The following is a 7500-nucleotide window of genomic DNA, read 5'->3' as shown; positions in this document are numbered from 1 at the left end:
ATTATCTTGGTCGAGTTTTGCATGATTACTTTTGCTTCCCTTCTGTTTCCAAGTGGTCAGTGCAGTTCCTGATTAGACCTCGACCCTAACTGTATTTTATGATTACACGAATAATGGCACCGTGAGATGCAAAGTAGTGAACCAGCTGATGCGTTAGAATAATACCCCAGTTGAATTTAGGACTCATTTGAAAAGTTTTTATATATATATATATATATATATATATATATATATATATATATATATATATATATATATATATGTATATGTATGTATGATGTATGTAGTATATCATCAGGGGAACCATAGGGAAAGGCATCGTACTCAGGTACATTTATTTCGCCGACGTTTCACGACTCATGGTCGCATTCTCAAGGCTATAATTAAAGATACACGCACGTTAACATTAAAACTACGCACTGCATAATTCATAAAAACTACGCAATATTTAAAAATTCAATGAACATCAACATCAGAATGTAGAACATTTAAAATTTTAAATGAATCTCTTAAACAGAAAACATAAAATTATGTACAGTACAGTTACATTAAAATCATTAAAAATTACAGAAAAAGCATACAAAAATTATGATATGAGTGCCAAAAAAAAAATTAAAAAAATAAATAAATAACACTAAAACAGTCGGCTATTCTGTACCTTATCCTTGCAACGGACGATGTAGTGATAATGAGAGAATTTTTAGAAAATATAAACACCAAAACACTATAAGGCGATCCAGAACAATGAAACAGGAGGAGGATTGCGGGATTTAGATACGGAACTATATTTTTTATCATAATGGATTCCAAGGTTGTTAGGTCGTTTTCGTTTTGTGTTTGGCCTTATAATAGTAAAATCCTTATCATTAATATATGTTTTACATGATTTAGAGTGGTTTTCTGGATATATTTGACTGTTCGGTGGGGTTTGTTAATCTGCTGCCCGTTCTAAAACTTAAACCTCTGTGAGAATCTATTCTCACTTTTAGTAACCTCTTCGTACAACACACATAAGTCCCGTGATCACACCTCGGGCATTTATATTTATATACAACATTAGATTTTAGAAGAGGACTAAGGCGGTCTTTCATTTTAAAACAAGGATCTCGATAGTTAATGGATTTTTTGTGACGATTTTTAGGTTCAGTGCCGGGAATTCCTTTTGAATAATTGCCAGGAACTTTTTTCTGAAGAGGTTGTCATGAAGAAAAGGGAAGCTAGCAATCATTTTTAATTTTGGTACTGTCAAAATCCGTTGGCACCTCTATGAATCGGGTATCAAGCATTTTTCACTTAAGCATTTTAAACAAAAGTTTGTCTGGGAAGCAGTTATTTTTAAGATATTGGGAAAGAAAGTTAATTTCTTCATTAAAAGTAAACCAATTAAGTTTAAAATTTTAAAAGCAAGAACTATAAAAGTTGATACCTAACCCAGTAAAAGTCTTTTTTTCTAAACACACCCGTGTAGAAGCCTTCCTCGTTCCTGGACACTAGAACATCCAGAAAGGGGAGCTTGTTATTTTCTTCTTCATGCAGTGTAAATCTGATATTAGGGTGTAGGGCATTGACAAATTCTAAGAAATGTTCCGCATTAAAAAACTTGTTTCGGAATAAGGCGAAAGTGTCATCAACGTATCTACGATAAAACTGAGGCAAAAAACTGAGGGGGCAATCATCCAAACAGACGCCCTCCACCAAAGAGCACATAAAAATATTAGCAAGTGTCCGGACCAGTGGGGATACCCATTGCTACTCCGTTCCACTTGTTCGGTATAAAAAGCCATTAAAAATAAAAGTCGTGTCCTGCCACGGCTCAGTAGTTCTAACAACTGTTTTAAAAAAACTCACGACTAAAATTATGAAAAGTAGAGTCCGGCTCTATAAATAATTTATTTAAGATAATGTCAATCGTCTCCCCTACAGGGACATTACTAAAAAGAGACTCAACGTTCAGACTAACCATAAATAATTCTGAATCTTGTATAAGAATATCCTCCGTGAATTTCTGAGAGTTGCTTAAAGAAAATTCATTTTTAGTGAGAGGCTAACCGTAAAGGAACCAGAAATTTGGCAAGCTTATAACTAGGAGTGTTTACTGAGGAAAGAATGGGCCTTTTTTATTTAATATATATTATATATATATATATTATGATATTATATTAATTATTACAGATATAATATATATATTATAATATTATAGATATTATAATATATATATATATATATATATATATTATATATATATAGTATTATATTATATAATATATAATATATATTATATATATATATATATATATAGTATAAATATAATAAATATATTATAAATAATAACATATAGATTATATATATATATATATATATTATAATATATTATATAATATAGTTATAATATATATATATAACATATATATATATATATATATATGATATATATTAATATAGTATATATATTATATATATAGTATAGATAAATATATATATATATCGTAGATTAATATTATTATATAAATATATAGATTATATAGATATATATATTATAACATATATAATATATGTGTGTGTGTGTGTGTGTGTGCGTGTGTGTTTGTGTGTGTATATATATATATATATATATATATATATATATATATATATATATATATATATATATATATATATTATATATATACATATATGTATATAATGTTAGCTCAACGTTAAAACGTAGTATATGTGCACATATGAAATAGGTGCAAACTACTCGAAGAGAATAGTCCTCGTAAACTCCTACCTGTTTTCATAACTTACATAGAAGTTACGCAACTAGGCTATAAAGTTACCTAACTACTGTTCGACCAACGCTCACATAACTCTTGGAGCTATAGACGCCATTAATAACAAGCTATTGGGGATAAGGTAATAATTCTGGTTCAACTATATTTAGCATTTTGAATAGGACGTATATTCTATATATAATATGCTACTAAAGAGAGACATAATTTTAGAGGTAAACTTGTTTTTCAAGATGTTCGATTACGTAGGCAACAACTTTCGTTTTTCGCGATAAAAGAAAATAAATAGAAACCTGAATACAAATAATAAATACAAAGATTATACTAGATCAACAGAGAAAAGGGAACTGGAAACCCCCATAGATATCTTGGCACAATAAATGATCTTAGTTAGGAGTATCTTACTTATATATAAAAGATAAAACTACTAACGTTTCCTGAAAATAAGGAACACTCAAACGGCAAAATAAAGTAAATAAATATTTAAAAAAATAAAAGACAAGAGAAATAGCTACGGAACCAAATGGTTTCTCAGAAAGCTTTGAATGACGTCAGACAAGAAGAATTTCCATAAAATGCGTCGTTGTTTTCTGAGAATGTGATGCAATGCATATGTAATCGACTCCGACTTTTGCGTTTCTTCACGACAAGGATACATGGCAGATGTGTATCTTTGCCTTTTTTAAATGTGATTTGGAGGAAGGATGTAAATATTTATCAGACACCTCAGGATGTCTCACTGTTTTCCAAAGTTATTGCTTGAAGGAGTCTCTCACTCTCTCTCTCTCTCTCCTGGTGTACGTCTTGCTAGGATACGGAAATCTACGTAGTTGTGACTTCCTCCCAATAATAGGTAGGTTTCATTTTCCTTTCTTAGATTATTGGAAAATATATCCAAATACTAAATGTTCTCCGTTAAAAAGCTGAATGGACCGAGAACCTCAAAAAAACCTAACTAAAGAGAGAGAGAGAGAGAGAGAGAGAGAGAGAGTCACCCCGGTAAAACCAATTTCAATTATGAATGATTCATATTCCTGTGAATGACCTCCTCTTCAGTGAACTTCCCAACAGGTATATACGTAGGTCACTGCTTAGGTCATTTCGGTCTCTACCGATTAGCGAATAAGTGATCCACCGCTAGTTACCACCAGGAGATGGGAGAGAGGCAGTTCCGAATTTGTCTAAGTGATCTATGGAGATATTGAAAATACTTGAAATCAGACTCTGAATTCACTTCCACACAAAAAAACACGAGGATTCCGTATTAACTCCAGGTTTTAATTTCTTCAACCGCAATTTTTAATGAACGACTTTATAAAAAGATTAGCTTCCCTAAGATTTATTTTACCTTTAACTGGAATTGAATATCCATATAAGCGCTATCCGCACAGTACAGTAAATTTTACATTTACAGAACCATAAAATTGTTGAGACGTTGTTTCATGGAATCCGAATCAGTCTACATTGGATGCCCAACTTCGCTGCTGAAAACGTGATTACAACTACGCCAAAAAATTCATAATTGTTGGATGATACGGTTCAATTTAACTGGGAACATTCGATTTGGTATTTAATTGCTACGAATGGAAAGCAAATATTGAATAGCATCTAAATAAAAGAAATTATGTTTTAGTAGGTAATTCTAATTCTACACCTATTGGCATCTATTCAAAATATGTGATTTTTCAGATTTTGTCAACAATAAGATAAAGAGTAATTAATCGAGCCTATTTTCTATGCACATTAATTAGTGAAAGCAAATATTGTTCAACTGGTTAATCAAACAATAAATCCCTATACAAAGGCAACACCTTACCCGGTTCTTTCTCTCTCTCTCTCTCTCTCTCTCTCTCTCTCTCTCTCCTCTCTCTCTCTCTCTCTCTCTTAGGATTTTTAATGCTGAACAATTTTCCTCTTAAATACTATAAATATAAATTGAATATATAAATATCTATATATATATATAAAAATATATATATATATATATATATATATATATATATATACTATATATATATATATATATATATATATATATATATTATGAGTGCATTTGTATATGTATGTGTGTGTGCCTTCGTTTGCTAGTTCACCTCATGCGTGCAAGTGCCCGTAAAGAAATAGCAGAGGAATCATGGGGCATTCATATATGGATCTTTCCACTTTGTCCCACGTACATTTTACTACACTGATTGCAAGGGATCTCATATATGCAGCCACTCCTCTGTAGAGGGAATTCCTGATTAATATGTTCTTAAGTACAAAGTTCTTAAAAATGTCATTAACATCAAATGCCCTCAACAGCCCAAGGGATGGCCATAAAACTGGTCACAGTAAGGTAAAACGAGAAGGTTTTCCATATTAAAATCACTTTTACGACCAATTCATTAAATGTTTTTCTTGCTTTACAGAAAGCCCTGCCAATAAAATCAGAAGGGTCCCTAGGACTTCGAGGAAGTCAGGGCAACTGACCTGCAGCGTCCTTGAAAAGGATCTCGAAACAAGATCAAAGCAACATGAATATATGTCAGAACGGGGAATAATGCAAGCAGCAGTTTGTCTCAACATATGCAGAGTGCAACAGCGTGGAATTGGAAAGAAGCGAAAGAGATCATGTTCTGTAAAGAAAATCACATAAAAACGGAACATTGATGAGTCATGTCTAACAAGATAAATCGTGTAGATTTGATCAATAGCAGTCCCGGAATGTACAGCCTGGATAAACTACTTGTAAACAACATTTTTGTTTTTATTTATTAGTTTTTTATATCGTAATACGATAGTTTTTGATATTTATGTACTACTGCCACAGAATTGTCTATGTAATAAATAATGAATTTTTGTATCAGCTGACCCTGAGGAGGTGTGAAAAATACACGAAAACGCCAGGTCGACTCCTTCATTCCTTCCTCCAGTCTAAGAACCATGAAATATCGTATGTTTTAGCGATAGATCGTCAATCATATATATATATATATATATATATATATATATATATATATATATATATATATATATATATATATATATATATATGTGTGTGTGTGTGTGTGTGTGTGTGTGTGTGTGTGTGTGTGTGTGTGCGTAGATTTCTACTGGTCATTTGTTTACCAGATATATATGTGATTGTAATAGCCATAAAGACCTTTTAATCTGATGTCAGCAATAAGACGAATATCATCTAAGATTTAAATTCATTCCAGCGTAGAATAAAAGCTCTATAATTTTTTAGAAAATGGTGGTCATATTTTCTATAAAGACTTCTCCATAATCTCGAAATCAATGACGAATCCGAGAAAGAAATTAAACTTGAAGACGGAAGTTAAAAGTTATATTCCTAATTAGCTGTGTCCTAGTGGAAGCGGAGGGACCTATTAATTAAAAATAAGATGCTGAATTTTGTGCACATATAATACGGAAGTTTTTTGACAGGATATATAAAAAGTTTTTTTTACGGTGATAACCCTACATGTTTTCTTTGATATCTTTGTAATATAATTTTCTGTCAGTGAAGTTTGGGGCCTTTTTAAATAACCAAGAACTGCAGTACTACTATGGAAAAAATAATAAAAAACCATTATCGTAAATTATTACTCTTATTATTACTTGATATCATTGTTGTTTCAGCAAAACGATAAAAGATCTACAATCAAACTATAAATAAAGCTCAGGTAAGTTATTTCCACTCTCTTATCTTCTATAAATAATATTGGCAATCTGTAGCCTCACCGAGTGATTATCAATTAAAAAAATATCTATCCAGATGTTTTACCTGATATTTTGTGTACAAGTTCTAATTTTGGAGGAATTCGATGTAGTATTGCTCAAAATAGAGGAGCTGACGCCATCTATTGATATGACGACGGCATTTTAATACGTGGGCGAGTAAGCGCCTTAGATTTACCTTATAAATTAAAGATGAAATCGACTGGCGTATCTACAGTACCATTTTTTTTAGAATAACATTCCCTTCCATGTAAATATCTTAACTTAATATAATGTCACGAGAAGTTTATAATCTCAGGTAAAGATCAGTTTTACCAACAATGAAAATTCCTTCGTCCAACTTAGCGCCATGTAGATGCTGGACTGCCAACAAAAAGTTAGCATTCACGTGTTGTCATTGGGACCTATAAAAAGATTCTCTTGACACATGAAAGTATAAAAGACTAATATTCATTATTTATTATTTTAAGCTTGTTAAATTATGAATAAACGTGATACATTCTCGTGAATTATCTTCGTTTAAATGGCAAGTAGGCAATTCTGACAGCACGGGTCTAAAGAGGGCAAACAATACCAACAAAAAACGACAAGAATTTCGTGTTATCACGGAGAATCAAAAAATATAATAAAAAAACGTTCGATAACTCATTATTTTTAGCATGCTAAAAATAATATAAAATGGGGTACACTGACGGTGGATTCCTTCTTTGAGAATTGAAGGGGTTGGCAATTTCAACTGCACCGTCTCCTAGGAACGAAAACAACTCGGTTCTTTATTAACGTTTTACGTTAAATGAAGGTTTTTACTTTAAACCAGAGAATGATAATATATTCTAAATATATTCTAGCTCATTGAGATAAATAATTAACTTAAATTTAAGCGAGTAAATACTAAATATGTATATATTTAATTGAGAATAATTAGATGAATTTATTTAATAATAAACACAGACAGCAGACAGGACAAAGGATGCGATAGAAGACGGTGGATACAATAGAGGAC

The sequence above is a fragment of the Macrobrachium nipponense genome, chromosome 31 (assembly GCF_015104395.2).
Source record: "Macrobrachium nipponense isolate FS-2020 chromosome 31, ASM1510439v2, whole genome shotgun sequence".
NCBI classification, from domain to species: domain Eukaryota; kingdom Metazoa; phylum Arthropoda; class Malacostraca; order Decapoda; family Palaemonidae; genus Macrobrachium; species Macrobrachium nipponense.
The sequence above is the reverse complement of the archived record's forward strand: the minus strand, read 5'-3'. Positions refer to the sequence as shown.